Source organism: Pygoscelis adeliae, unplaced genomic scaffold (assembly GCF_000699105.1).
Source record: "Pygoscelis adeliae isolate BGI_AS28 unplaced genomic scaffold, ASM69910v1 Scaffold96, whole genome shotgun sequence".
In the NCBI taxonomy this organism is placed as follows: Eukaryota; Metazoa; Chordata; class Aves; order Sphenisciformes; family Spheniscidae; genus Pygoscelis; species Pygoscelis adeliae.
This window is the reverse complement of record NW_008824935.1, coordinates 2,802,508-2,818,157: the sequence shown is the minus strand read 5'-3', so window position 1 is coordinate 2,818,157 and position 15,650 is coordinate 2,802,508. Positions and strand designations below refer to the sequence as shown.

The 15,650-nt window shown below is 37.4% G+C and overlaps 1 protein-coding gene across 1 annotated transcript in view; it reads right to left on the bottom strand.

Annotated features, from left to right (window-relative positions):
* Window positions 1-15,650, bottom strand: part of LOC103918098 (protein kinase C epsilon type-like) — a gene marked incomplete at its 3' end in the record, with an annotated part of 202,841 nt that overhangs the window by 25,899 nt on the left and 161,292 nt on the right. The window lies entirely within an intron of this gene.

The following is a 15,650-nucleotide window of genomic DNA, read 5'->3' as shown; positions in this document are numbered from 1 at the left end:
GTCCATGCATTGGAACAGAGATTCCCCTACAGCCCCTGGTGAAGACCATGGTGAGGCAGGCTGTCGCCCTGCAGCCCATGGAGGTTAATGGTGGAGCAGATATCCACCTGCAGCCTGTGAAGGACCCCATGTTGGAGTAGGTGGATGCCCGCACTGGAGCAGGCTCATGACAGGACCTATGACCCCTTGGAGAGAATCCCATGCTGGAGCACGTTTGCTGGCAGGAGTTGTGACCCCATGGGGGACCCAGGCTGGAGCAGTCTGTTCCTGAAGGACTCCACCCCGTGGAAAGGACCCACGCTGGAGCAGTTTGTGAAGAACTGCAGCGCGTGGGAAGGACCCACATTGGAGAAGTTCACGGAGGACTGTCTCCCATGGGAGGGACCCCACGCTGGAGCAGGGGAAGAGTGTGAGAAGGAAGGAGTGGCAGAGAGAACGTGTGATGGACTGACTGCGACCCTCATTCCCCATCCCCTGTGCCGCTCGGGGGGGGGGAGTTAGAGAAATTGGGAGTAAAGTTGAGCCCGGGAAGAAGGGAGGGGTAGGGGGAAGGTGTTTTAAGATTTGGTTTTATTATTCATTATCCTACTCCGATTTGATTGGCAATAAATTAAATTAATTTCCCCGAATCAAGCCTGGTTTTGCTCGTGACGGTAACTGGTGAATCATCTCCCTGTCCTTACCTCAACCCATGAGCCTTTTGTTGTATTTTCTCTCTCTTGTCCAGCTGAGGAGGGGCGTGATAGAGTGGCTTGGTGGGCACCTGGCATCTAGCCAAGGTCAACCCACTACAGTTGGTCAAACTTTGCGTCTTACTGCATAAGACACACACATGGGTAGAAGACAAGACTCTCTGTGTTTGAAACGAGTTACAAAAACTTACTTATTCCTAACTTTTGCTACCGTCTTGATATTCCAAACTTCCCACCTCCAGTGTTCACATCCTTATTTAGTCCCAATTCTCCAACCTTTGGTAAGACAGACGTATCAGTGTCTTTCACATTTTCAGTGATTTGGTGAGCATGTGGCTCAAGCTTTAACATAAAATGAAAGGTGCTTCTGTCTTATGAAAAGATGCTTAACTGGACACCTAATTTCCAAGCGAGTCAGAATTTCACAACAGTTTTTAAGCATCAGCTGCTTGAAGTCTGCTAATGGGACCTGAGCCATTTTTCCTGACATATGGCAGATTAAGTCTCTAATAAAAAGTATACTCACAGAGAGAAAGAATTGGCAAACAGCCTTTGAAGAGGCAACAGATGTGTTGATTGAGAGGTATTTTGTTTTTCATAGTTCTCTAAAATTGATGTAATATTCAAAAATGCTTAAGAACTTACTGATGGAAGCAGCTGGCAAGTAGGAAGGGTGGGATGCTGGATGATGAGGTGCCTTACTGTGAGAATTGAGGTGGGGGGGAAGACCAAAATGGAATCACAGTTTTAATCCTCTCATTTTGGAGAAAGAAATTCTGAAAAATAGGATGTGAAAGAAAAGGGAGGGAGGAATGAAAGTGAACCTAGCGCTGATAAAAGAGAACACGTCAGAGAATACTCCTTTTCTTCCCTGTAGGACAAACTGTGAGCAATGCAGCTCACATCAGTCAATGGCCCAAACTCCAAGGCCAATCTGAGTTTAGGATTATTATCAATTGGTAAATTAATTTCCTTTCTACCCATTTGCTGTAAAGAAAAGTTAACTCTCCCAATCACAGAAAACTCATACATAAGAACTAGCAGATATATATGTACAAAGAGTTAGCTACAGAAAAGCACTCAAGGTCCATATTTTTTCCACAGGGATCTAGATATCTGTCTTGCACTGCTCTAAGACGAAGGATATTCTCATGCCTAAATAAAACGTTAGACTTGCTAAGGTTTTCCCAAAGATACTGAGCCAACCAAGTTCACTGAATTAACTAACTTCAAAAAAAACCAGATGCTGCTTTAGACCAGCTATTGTTTTCTTCAGATACATGATAGTTAAAGCTAATTCAAACTATGTTTATGCAGAAGAACAGGTACAGAAAGCCAGCTTAGCAAGTTAAGACAGTTACTTATTGTATTCTATTACATTACTCTAAACTAACTGATTTTTTTCTCCTTCAGCAAATCACGTTTTGTTACTTCCTAAGACTAAAAGCAGTTCAGTACTAACAAATCCCCACAGCACTCACTAATGTTGACTTTCAAAATATATGTAAAAACTCTATACAAGAATCAATCAATGTGTGTGGGAGAAAACCTGCTTCTAAAATTTCTTAAAACTGTAAGTCTTCCAAGAAAAATATTTGTTAAACTCTGGGCTGTGCATCTGTATACTGTAGCTGAAAGAAAAAATGGAACTTGGAAAAAAAATACTGAATTTTTTTCTTTTCTTCTTCAGCACAAAGATCAAATCAAATGCTACTTCAAGACCCAAACAACTTCCTCCCTATTTAGTCCAGAAACTAAATCAGACAATGAAAACAGAGACAAAACAATTCTTGGAATGACTGATTTAATTTTTCTCTTATGATTCCAGTGCTCTAACTGTTTTCCATTCAGCACTGACCCTGTCTTCCCACCAGCAGTACTACCTTTGGATATTCTAAGGTGTCAGGTAAGTTCTCCTGCCACTGATAGCACAAAACTCATCTGGAAACCCATGCACAGCACAAGGAGGATGGGGTCCAAACAAAATCTGTGGAGAGCCAAGGGAATGACAAGGAGACTGCCTGCAGCACAAAGGACCACAATTCATATATCTTAATGCTACATCTATACACATGGTCATATGAGGATAAGATCTATCCTTGGTTACAGCCCTGCAGTTATGCCAGAGAATGGAGAGCCATATATAAAATCAAGCAGAAATTGGCTCAGTTTACTTACAGTAGAGATAGGCAATCAAGGTTTCTTTTTTTTATGTCCAAACTGTAAGGATACAAAATGTTCTAGCAATTGTAAAATACTAACGTCTAAAACTTCATTCCATTTATTGTTTTGTTTTTTAACAGGTCAAGAGATAGCAGACACTTTAAAAAAAGCTTTCCTTAAAAAATTCAAGTCACAGCCCATGATCTCAAACCCTTTCTGTCCTCTTTGGTTTCCCAAGCACCTCTGCTCATATTCAAACACTACATAATTCATTTTAACCTAGCCTTACCAGGTTGCTGAATAAGGATGTGAAAGTCAGCTGGCTGTAAGTTAAAAAAATATAGTCAGTGCCTCTTTACTGCTGCTGCCACTGATTTAGCTGTTCCCATGGTGAACTTAAATACCACCACAGGAAGCTGTATCACCTATCAATTCACAAGTTGGGAAGTGTGGTGTATGGAGATTTGATTTAACAGAGCCCAGAACTGTCTGGTTGAAGGATGTGGCAGTTGAAAGCTGGAGGCTGGATTGATTTCTGTTTTATTTTTTCCCCCTCCTTTTTTTTTTTTTTTTAAACTTGTATAATCTCAAGAAAACTAAGACATATGGCAGCATTTCCAAGTTGGTTTCAAAGAGATTTTGATTTCCCACTTACTTTCTCTAAGTGTGAATTACCTAAGAAGGTGTCAGAAGTTCCTCGAAAAAATCCTTTGAACACTGGTTGTCTTTAGAAAAAGGACTTCTAGAGAGAAGCTCCCACTTTTGTTTTTTTTAAAAATGATTTTGACAGCTCTATAGCTGGAGCCTCTGACTTGACTACCCATATGACACATCACAGCACTCATGAATTAGTTTTTTACAATCATTTCAATTCAGAAAAAAAAAAGACGCTTCCTTGTTAACAAGGAGACAAAAATCCTCTAAGAAGGAGAGCATCACCCAGACTAGAAAGAAACTCTACCGTCAGAAATTGCATAGGTAAGAGCTAATGTCTCCTTCTTCCTTCAGTAAATATCTATCAAATATATTCTTACATGTTGAAAAGATTTTTCTGAACTTTTCTTTAATAGAACACTACCTTTGCCACTAGTATACCAAATAAAAATATGTAATGCATTTTGAGAAATAGATAGAAAAAAAAAATTTTTAAAGTTAATTTAGACTAAATAAAGCCGTGTTTATAGTCTGCCTTTTTCTTTATTTCACACCCAAAAAACAGTAAACAGAAGACTATAATAACGAAGAAAAAAACATTTAAAGATTGTTTTTAACAAGTTTCCTTTAGGCAAGGAAACAGAAACACAGCATTTCAAGATTCAAGTACTCCAAAAATCTCTTAAAGTAAAACTGACTCTTTGCTACTTGTCCTAGAGTTGTTACAAAGCCCCCAGTAACACCCCATCCAGTACACGAAATCAAACCTTTATTTTCAGTCTACTTGGAAAACTCATTGAATTTGAAAATTTAATATGACACAGTGAATCCAAACTAGTCAACTGTGAGTAGTGATTTTGTGATCCTCCATTTTTGAGACCACCATAACAAACTTATGTTAGAAAGTACATATTTTATAAGATACAGTGAAACTGTCTGAACTCAGCTACATTAAATGTGTTTAAAATCCTATATCCAAAAGCAGAGGTATTCAGAATACCTGCCCATATTTAGGAACTTGGACCACCATGTCCGCATTGCAGAATCAGTTTGCTTATTCTCCTACATGCAAGAATATCATCTCAGTACACACAATATCCCTCCTTTCATGATAGGAAAAAAGTCACAGAAAAGAGCCAAGAAAATTAGATGTAGCTAAGCAATTTTCAGTCAGCCCACACAGAACGTTAGGGTGAAGAAAGCATTCCTGTGAGCAAGCATTAGTGCTATTATTAGCAGCATCTAAACTTATTTAAAATAATGATTCCAGTATCTATTCCAGCAAGCAATGCAAATTACGCTTGTCCCTTAGATAGAAAGACAGACACAAAATCATTAATATGATCCTCCCTCTGCATTGTATTTATCTTTACCAGAAGCAAGGAAAACAGGATAGAAAGCATTCCTGGAAACTAAGGGCAAAAATAAATCTTAGTTTAAGTGAGGCCATTTTAAACATTGTGATTATTGTGCCAGAGCTGTGGGTTCGATGAAAAATGGAGTGTAGATGATTTAGAAAGATGTAGAAAGCTGCATCACAAATTAAAAGTAGTAAGATCTCAGTTTGACATTTGTCCCATTGAATACACAGAGATCAGCAAATCATTGCTGCCCTCCATCAGCAGTGAAAGAGGTGTGTGGCTCTACCACTGCACCGGAAGCACTTTTTGTATCACACTTTCCAGAACATGGAACCATCAAAATAAACTGACCTAGGCATTTGCAAGTTTTTAAACCAATGGGGCAATCATGAGATGCAAGAAGCACTTGGCTTCAGACCAGTGAAAATGTCGTTTTATTTGTATCACATTTTTCCCTTCCTTTCATTCCCACAATGTGTAACTTCATGCTGACATTTCAGAACATCACCTACCTGGTCATACATGCAACATGAGGGTGAATTCCTACTAATAGCTACTGAAATACTATGGATAAGTTACCCCTTTTAACATGGTGTTATACCACTGGTCCCAGGATAGGAACTATTTCAGCCTACCACTCAACTCTTTAAGGAGTGGTACCTCTAAAACGACTGTTGGCTACAGGCTAAAATACAGTGGTCTCAATCAGGGACCAGCTCTGATAAATTGCTGGGAGTTTTGAATTATATTGCTGTAAACTCACACAAATAGAATCTGTCTCTGTACATATAAAATAAAGATTCTCAAAATAACAGTTCTTTGGAATTGGTTTTTACAGTGCTTTATAGCTTACTCATAACAAAATTAAAGCAAAAATATCTCTTTTTATTTTAAGAAATTAAAATAGACATTTTCCTCCTATGTAATACGAAATAACAGGTTATATTAGACTAGGCAAATAATTACTCACTTGCTAATTTTTAAAATTTATTTATCTATTTATTCACATGTAATGTAAATTATTTCTTTCCTTTAAGTCTAACTCCTGAAAAACGGCATTTCTCCTTTGATCAATTTTTTTCTTCTAACACTGTCAAACACTGATTCTCCCTTTCCCTCCACCCCTGGGTTTCAGAGGAACAACAGCTGGAACTGACATGGTTGGTTTTGTCTATTCTATGACATCTTTCAAGGACTTTTTTATATATCATCTATGGACTAAACACAGCGACAATGCCAGCTTAAACTTTGGGAATATAGTCCAGTAATTAAATGAATCTGTGATAGGTAAAATGATGGAAGAGCCACAAAAATAAAATAAGACATTTATACTAGAATAATATTATTTTTCATTTCAGAATAACATACAAGTAAAGCTGATAACATCAAAGCAAACAATTACTGAGGAAGAATAAGCCAATGATTTCTCCTAATAAATCCATATATAAAAGCCAATTGACTTATCCGGAAGTTATCCCATGCATATATTATTATTCATATATCAAAAATACATGAAAAAACGTATTTAGAGTATACAGCCTTGCCCTCACATCCTAGTTGCCTTCATAACCAGCCTAACTTGGTTAGTACAACAACAGCGAGTGTGTGTGTGACTGTTGTAGTCATGGTAGTAGTCACGGTATTTCTGAAATGGCATTTTTTTTACTGCTACATTTCAAAGGGCTTTACCCAAGAGGCACAGAGACATTGAACGACATGCCCGAGGCCACCCAGAAAACCTGTGGCAGATGACCTGTGCATGGTGCCTTCACAGTCTTCACCCGGGATTTTCTTCCCATCATTTCTAAGCACCTAGAGGCTGATACGGTGCTTATGACTAATATCAAATAATCACTTCCTTGAATTCTCCTGCCTGATCACTAAGGAAGGACATTTTTTTTTCCTGTGATTTTTTTCCTCATAGCATGAGAAATACAAAAGGCGTTAGCCCATGCTCAGTAGCTTCAAGTTTATATTTCTATTTCTGAACTACATTTGAACTCTGTACCATGTTACAACTATTTTTACAGATTTAACCACCTTCCAGTTGGGCAGAAACTTAATAAAAAATCAGTTGCAGATAAAAGGAAATGGAAATTTTAGAAACATTTGTGACACCTAAAACAGAGCTAACAATACCTACCAAATGCTTTTATCTATACTATATATATATAGCATAGCTGTGTTTTTCAAAGCGAAACTAGTATCACGATGTGTTTAGTTAAATAAAAAGACAATGTGATCCACATACGTCACTTTGTTTTGTTCATAAGAAAATTATACATGTAGTACATATACGATAAAATTAGGCATCTTAACAAGTTTGTAATCACCATCTCACTGGTTACCTAACTTAATCCTGTCTCCTCTTTGCCTGTCTTTTGCGATTCCGACTGAACACTCTTGACAGTCAACTGTTCTTTGTGCTTGGACACAAAACGATATAAAATTTATAAAAAACCTGGCCAATGTATTTAGAGGTCATAACAACGTTATTTTTTCTATAAAATGTTATTGTATTTGAAGATCAGCATCAACCCAAAACAGTAATTTTCACTTGACATTTAATTATGTCTCCCTCTTACACACCGTTTTCATGAACCACAGAGTAATTCAGGCTGGAAGGCACCTCTGCAGGCCTCTGGTCCAAACGCTGCCCTAAGCAGCTCCAGATAAAGCATGCTGCCCTGGGCCTTGTCCAGTCAAAATCCAAGTTCATATCCATTCTTGAACAATTATCCACCAAGTAGCCTCTGTTAGCTAAAATTAAGTAAGCCACAGAGACTATCAGTGACAAAGTCAGGACTATACCCCCAAAAATCTGAGTTTAGACCACTTGATCCAATGATCAGACTCCAACATCTCCTCCCCAATTTAGACCACAGGAATTCACTTGCTGTCACACGATCTGTAATACAAATGTCTATGTGCAAGATAAATTTTCTTAGGTAGTATCTCCTTTTTATACCATGGAAAGGTCCCTTAGAAAAATGCAAATATAAAAGCAGAAGCTAGAGTAAGACCAATAAAAGAAGCAGGGGATATCACATAACAATTAAAGTGCTTAACACACAAAATGAGTTAATGCAGGGAACAGAAGAAAACTTACTTCTGCTTAAAGCTAGGACTGATAGCCAACATCTTTTGATATCACTTAACTTGAGGATGACCACTATGATCTTCTAAATACCTGTTTTCTTATCACGTCAGCATCCTAAAAATTGAACCATATTCAATAAACTATTATACAATGTCTTTTAAGGAGTACATTACTATGGAGTCTAAATAAAAAGTAGTAACCTATTTATAAAAACCTATTTTTAAAAGTTATGATTTCACTAACATTGACTCGGCCATGACTGCCCCCTTCCCTTTTTCTCCCCCCCCCCATCTAGGGCTAAGAAAATAGTGCATATAAAAGCTGGCAAGATTTTTATATATAATTTACAATGTAGTAGGTACCTGCCAGGTAGATCCTCCTGTAAAAGGAGACACTTTTCATGAGACACATGAGTTCAGGATTTTCTGTTTTATTTTTGGTTATCACATCTTTCTAACAGATCGTGATTCATTCACTCGTCAAGGAAGATCAGTGCACAGAAATATTTTTAAGCACGGTGCCTGCGCAGTTTAACATTCATTTGCTGTAGTAAGATTAGATCTCTAATGAAGTCTCAGCAATTCTGCCCATGTAATACCTACAAGGAGATGTGGAGAGCCCTACAGCTCAAGCTGGACTCAAGCTCTGCAGAAATCAAGCTGCAAACTAGCACACACTACAGGGACTTCTCCAGACTGAACTGAACTTATGTTCCTAAATGGAGTCTTTGAAGGGATGTGGATGTTTGATGCACTGAAGTAAAATTTTAGAAAGACAGGCTAAATATTTTTATTTAACGTACATATTATGTGACATGTTTTTATGGGCACATACAGGTACGTACACAGTCAAATCTGATGTCAGAAGAGATGTACACAGTTCTGCTGTGCCCTCCTCTCCCTGTGAATTTTATAATTACATCTGATTTGTGGAATTTGGAGGATTGCAGAAGAAAGCAAATTTACCAGGATAGAGGCTCTCCCTTAGAAAATTTAGTAATGTAAATTCTATTTTGCAAGTGCGATATCCCTTTCATTACCACCTTTTACCTATTCTATCAAACACAGGCATAACTTTCAGGCCTCTTGTACAAAACCATGACCACATATCCTAAGAGGTAGCAACACGCAGAAGTGTTTTGTTTTCCTGTTGCAGAAAAACTATTCCTCTTACTGCTTGAGGTTTTTCAAGACTACTTCAGTTTAGTGACGGTCCACAAACTAGTGCTCTGCTTCCAATTGTTGCTGAATTACTAAGAATTGGAAGTCACTTTTAGAAATTTTAAGTAAGGCACTTCTGAGAAGGGAATTCCTGGAAAACTTAGCCTGTCTAAAAAACTAAAACAATATGCTAATGTTTAAAATCATAAGATAAAGAAACAAGCCAATTATTAAAGTAGGAAGTCTACAGGAGCTATAAAAATCCTGGGCATTTGAAAAGAAGAGGATTCATAATCGAGGCAAACCAACCTTTGAACACGGCAGTTCAAACATGCCATCCTTCCAGGCTCCAAGCTGAACAAACCTTTCAGTTATAAGTGTAACCCCATATATACACCACAAACGATAAAAGATCCCTGAAGGCTTTAAGCTATGATCCAACATATAATTAGAAATTTCAGGACCTAACTTTGCCTTATGACAGTAAGCAGCAACCATGACGTATTTTATCATACTCATAAGTTGCACAACGTGTTATTTTTTAACTCATGCTACTTGTTTTAAGTACCTCAAAAATTTTATCCTCAGACACTCACATAAACTCCGTTATGCTTGGTATGGAAAGCTAACAGGAGTGTTTTTCCAGAAAAACAATTCAAGCTAACTTTCAATTACCTAAGTGTCAACTACCACAATTTTTTCTTAATTATTTAATAGGCAATTTTTTGGTTTTTTCACCTAGTCGCAAATAAGTTGCCAAACTGCCTTCAAAGAATGCTATAATTTACATGGAGAGACCACCTGACAAAAATTAAACAGAGAACATCTATATGTAAAAATATTAAATAAATTTTAAATTAATAGAAGAAGCTTAGTTTATATTTAAGACACTGTGACATAGACACATGACAGTATAAGCTGTTATTAGTCGCAGTGTTGTGCTGTCACTTGCTTTAATGCGTTTCCTTTGCAGAGTGAATTAAATGTGGAGTTTGCTCCTCAAATAGGAACTCCAGAATGAAAAATTACATTACCCTGCTGAAAAAGCTCACACCCACAAAGCATTAATGAGCATATTATTTGTTTCAGGTGACTGCACTACCTTTTTTGTTTAGCAGAACTCACTTAAAGATTCTCTAAAGACTTGTTCCTGAACAGCTCTATGACCTAGTTTAAAGAAAATGTAAAAGGATTATATTTTTGGCTCTTTAAATCAAGGTTTTTTGGCATTTACAAACTTTGCTGAATCGTTTTGGCTGTGGTGCCTTTCCTTATCTGCCCAAGCAATACTCAGCAGTATGGAATTTGCTTCCAGTGCACAGTGAAAGTGCTAGCACTTTGCAAAAACCATTATTTCTTTAGCGAAACATCTTTCATTGTATTTTACAAAACAGTTTTGAAGCCTTTTCAATACATCCACACAATGTCCATCAGCACAGTAGAAATGTACTTAAATGCATCCAAGAAAACCTCCAGAGAGGTGTGTGGGTCTATCAAAACATGACCTAAAAAACACTGCATGACAGAGCTCTGTTGATTAATACATGAATATAAGACCTAGTGCTTCAAGCACAAAGGAATGAGCACCAAGAATCAACCGCTAAGGCTGTTTGTCTAGAGAGGCTGACTTACTGAAGGTTTCAAAATCTGCAAAATCAATTAAAAGAATCAGGTTTTATTATTGAACATATTCTAACTACGTTAACAGTATAAAGGAGATGACTGAGCCTCAGAGTTAACGCTCAGTAGAGTTAATAAAAGAAGAGCTAAGCGATTTAATTATACCTTTCAAATCTGCCTGCACACATATACCCCATACTTCAACACTCAAACTTAGTTTCATCCCTTCTACTAAAAATATCTGTTATTACAGAGGAGTAAAAGCAAAAAGCTTATTCAGAACAAAAATTATAATTTCAGACAATGCATGGTGTGAAATGACATGTACCTTCCCATGTTAATGAGTATTTCAGTAGCAGCACAGCTTACGTAATAATCATGGGGTTTATGGCAGCTGGTTATTTTGACAAGAAGTCTGAAGGAGCTGTATGAAAATAGCACGGAAAGAAGGAAAGAAAAGCAATAGGTCTGACATGTAGATACCCTTTTACAAAGCATGCCAAGTCTGTCCTTTGTTACTTTTCTTGGTTTGCACATCGAAGGTCCAATTTTGAATCCTATGAACAGATAAAAAAGGAATTTGCAGCAAAAACTCTTAAGGAATCCATCTGCAAACATGTTTCTGCAAGTCCCTCTCCCACTGAAATGGAAATTGTTAAATAGGGAGTGGACATTTTCTTATTCTTTAAGCAAAGCCTAACTTTTTAATACATTGGAGCGAATGGGGAAAAGAGAAAAAAGGTTTAATCAGTACAGTTCAACTGTGGTGTCGGAAACTCTAATTTCACTTTTGATTTCAAAATGTAGGGACCAATCCGGTTCTAAAATATCATAGAAAGAGCTTTATTACTTCTTTTCAACAGGAAAAAAGGCTAAAGAAAGAATACATGATTTACAGTAAATCCCAGCAGATGAAAAGACACAATTTTACTGAAATGTTTTTTTCTAAATATGTATTTTGAAGTTTAATCTTTACAAACAGCACAACGTAAGTTAACAAAGTCTGAGCATCAAAAATAAAACAATTGTGATAGGTTATAGTCAGTTTTTATAAAAACCACAGTAGTGCATCTTTCTTAAAATGGTCGTTGATTCTAAACAAGATAACCACATGGTGGCAGAAGAATCAATGTCTTGCTCAGAAATTGTATTGCTCTCAGGAAAACATGCAACCTGATGGGTTTGTACTGCACAGTACATGATTTGCCGCTAATAACGTTGATGAAAAACGCATTGGTTCAGTGTAACTCAACCCTCAGGGCTGATAAAGGTACATATTTTCCCAGAGTATTCTAGCTACTGCAAACTGAATTGTTACTTTACAGATTGAAAGTTTATACAATTGGAAACTTCAACTTAAAATAAGGTCAGATTATTTTATATCTAAATGTTAATATTAAGTTTCAGAAAAAACACCCAAACAAACTATCACTGTAATGCCACATTCAGCTTAAAAATCTGGAAGAACTCCCATTTGAAAACACAGTACAAGTAACAGCATTTACTGAAAATTTTATATACCCATCCATCATTTCTAAGAGTTTCTTTATGACTTTCAAAAAAGATCACTAGTTAGATTAATAAATAGGGGCTCCTACTACCAGTCTATTTTACTTTTCTCTCCTCCCTTTCATACTATAGCAAGACCCTCCCAGAACTGAACGTATTTTGCTGTGTACAAGCCAGGAAGAGCTTGGGCTCCTCACAGTCACCAGCCAAAGCAGAGCAGGGGCTGAAGGAGACACAGCCAGACCCTGCACAGCCCCAGCCTGCAGGAGTGGTCCCTGCATGGCTGCTCAAGCATCGGTCAGCATCACGCCAGCTAACCAACACTTGCACCTGCACAGCGGAAGAAACCATTCCCCGTCCTCGACTTGTGCACAATCCTGCCACAAAAGCTGAAAAACAATTAACCTGCTATCCCAAAAGGATGATTCCTGAATGAGCCTGAAACCTTTACCAGCTCACCGAGCTCAAGTGAAACCAGGCAGAAAATGTACTGAAGCAAAGCTCCAGGGAACACCTGCTGCAAAATTTCTAATACACATACATCTCTCTCTCTCTCTCTCTCTCTCACAAATTAAAACAGATTATTCTGTTTTGCAACCAAAACCAAGTGGCCAACTAAAGGGATCTTGCAGCCTTTTTATACAGCTCACTAAATGTGGCTGCTACTATTTATAACTTCAAATAATTACACATAATGCTTTTACCTCTCAACCACGATTTCTTTTCTGCTCCTCAGTGTTTACTGACAAAACTGAAAATGCCCTCAGCTAGACTGCAGCAAAATAAAAGAATGAATGACAACAGATGTAGATCCCACAATGAATGATACTGATGATTTCTTGTCATATTCATAGATATTAGTCAAGTCTGTAGCAAAATGATAATCATTGAAAGTTTTTTCAGTTTGCTTTAGTGTTTGTGTATAGAGGAAAAAAAGATAGCACGAGGCTCACCTCTTACAACAGTGAATGAAAAGTGCATTTACACTAGCATTTTATCTCAGATTAAGTGTGCCTTTTTGAAGCAAGTCTCCTGATCATCCCTATCTACCGTGCTTTGCTTCACATCACTGAATGCTCTCAGACAGCACAAACCCGACTCTTTCAACAAAACTAAGCCAGCCGAGAGCTGGCCCAAAGTAAAACCTTCAAAACATACATAGTGTGGACACTGGATCCTCAGCACCGAGGCTTTGCCTTGCAAGTCCAACCCCGTGGCGCTGGACGGTGTGCTAACCTACCAGGTTTTGGCACACCTTTCAGGAATCAGAAATACAAGCAGCGTTGTTGCTGTCTAAATTTATTTTAATGCTTTCTCTCCTCTGTATATTTCAATGTGTCTATCATAGTACATCTCATTATTTGTAGTGCATTAAAGTATAAGTGTATTAAAACCAGAAAAAAGTTGTGCAAAATATTACTAAATGCTTTTTAAAATAATACCAGATTTAGTTATTGGACTATCCATACCAGGTTACTGATTTCAGCAAGATTAGTGAAAAAAGTAAGCATAAAACCACAGGAAAAATCACTGAAGATAATTTGGGCAATATAATTTTCCTTTCTTTCCCCAAATCACAACTACTACACAATACTCAGGAGCAAGAAACTACAACGGGAATGTGTAGTAAATACTTTTGGAGAGAATATTTGCATCATCAGTGTCTGAGTGACAAAATGTTCATATTTGCAAATGGCACTTAAGCTAGGTTCTGAGACATGCAGTTAAACAGAATGTTAATGTTTTTCTTCCTGGGATTTTCTTTCAAGAGAAATAAAATTTGAAAAAAGAAATATGCAATATCTAAAACATAAATTAAACATGACTAAAGTAAAAGGAAAACATTTATATTAAATAGATTTTTTAGCCCTGCTCAGCAGACGCAGCCACAGTAGAATGTATTCATTACCAACTTCCCACTGTATGTGATTAACTTCTGTTCGATTGGTATCACTTATAAGAAGGACAAAAGTTTGAACTTACAGAAGTTATTTTTTAAAAATTTAGTTTTGTTGCATTTGCAATGAAAGTTTGAATTATGACTACCCTTATGGAAGATTTCTTCCCTTACTAGATTATACAAAGAAACGTAACACTTCAGCTTCTCTTTAGCTTTATTAACTCACACATTGCTATTTGCTTATACATCTACATTGCATCCAGGGCTGAGGTGGCATTGCACCCCAACCATGCACGTGCATTCATAATTTCACCTGGAAAAGACCTTACAAGGTCATCTGGCTGGGAGCCCATTCAAAGCAGGACTAACCTCAATGTCAGTCAGAGCTCATAGCACTCATCTGTGTAGGCTCTCTGTTTCTTGCTTGCAGCGTTATGACAAGTATCTGAATAATTCACAAGGTCTCAGATTTCTCTAGCCATAGTACTAGAATAACAATAGTACATCATTTGCAAGTTGTGAAATATTTTACTAATGCTTATACATCCCTTTGAAACCTTGAAACTAATATAAACGCATAAAGTATATGAACAGAGGAAAACATAAAAATTTAATTTGAAAAAGGTACTTGAAGAAGCATTTAGATATTCAGGTGTATTCTCTAACTGAAAAAGAGAAAAAGAAAAGTTACCTTAGATCCAAATTCCATGAAATCACGTGGCTAGAAAGCTGGCTGCTGAACAGCAGCGATCCAAGCAACGCTAATACTGGTCACAGAGAGCTATTTCCTATTCAAATTATGATAAAAAAGAAAATCACTGAGGTTCTTGTTACAAAGTCATTTTAGACTGTCATAAATCCACGCTGCCAGTGGAAGAAGTGATCCTCTCCCTTGTCAACTCTCCTAGAGCATCACATCTAGCTCTCTCGCTGCTATGTGACAGGTTCGGTCAGGGAACTGACATGCTGAAATTCAGCACAACAAGAAGGTCCAAGGAGATCACAAACTTGTGGCAGATTACAGTGCATGTTTAAACACAGTCTCATTTTAATTTCCCAGAACAAGTCAACATTAGACTGTATGCTATTTTTTTAAATTTATGCCTTCAAACAGGAAACATAAGGCTGTACATTCTGAAGATTCTCCAAAAGACACTGCCAATACGCCCTTACAAAAAGGCATATTGATATTGGGCTTACCAGGCCCAACATCAAGGATAGTAATCCCAGTCTATTAATTAGAGATGCAATTGCAGGTACATCAGTTTTACATAATGAAATGCTTTTACATTTGCATAGCCTCTTTCATATTGGACTATCACAGCTGATTTGACATCTGTAACTCTGATGCCCCACTGTTCCCTTTTCCTCCAACAGAGCCCTGGAAAAGCAACATTCCTACTGAAGACAAGAAGGTGGTGATGTTTGAGCTAATGGTTGGGGTGGCCCTTGCTAAAAAGCAGCATTTCCCAGCTTTGCTTTTCCTACCCT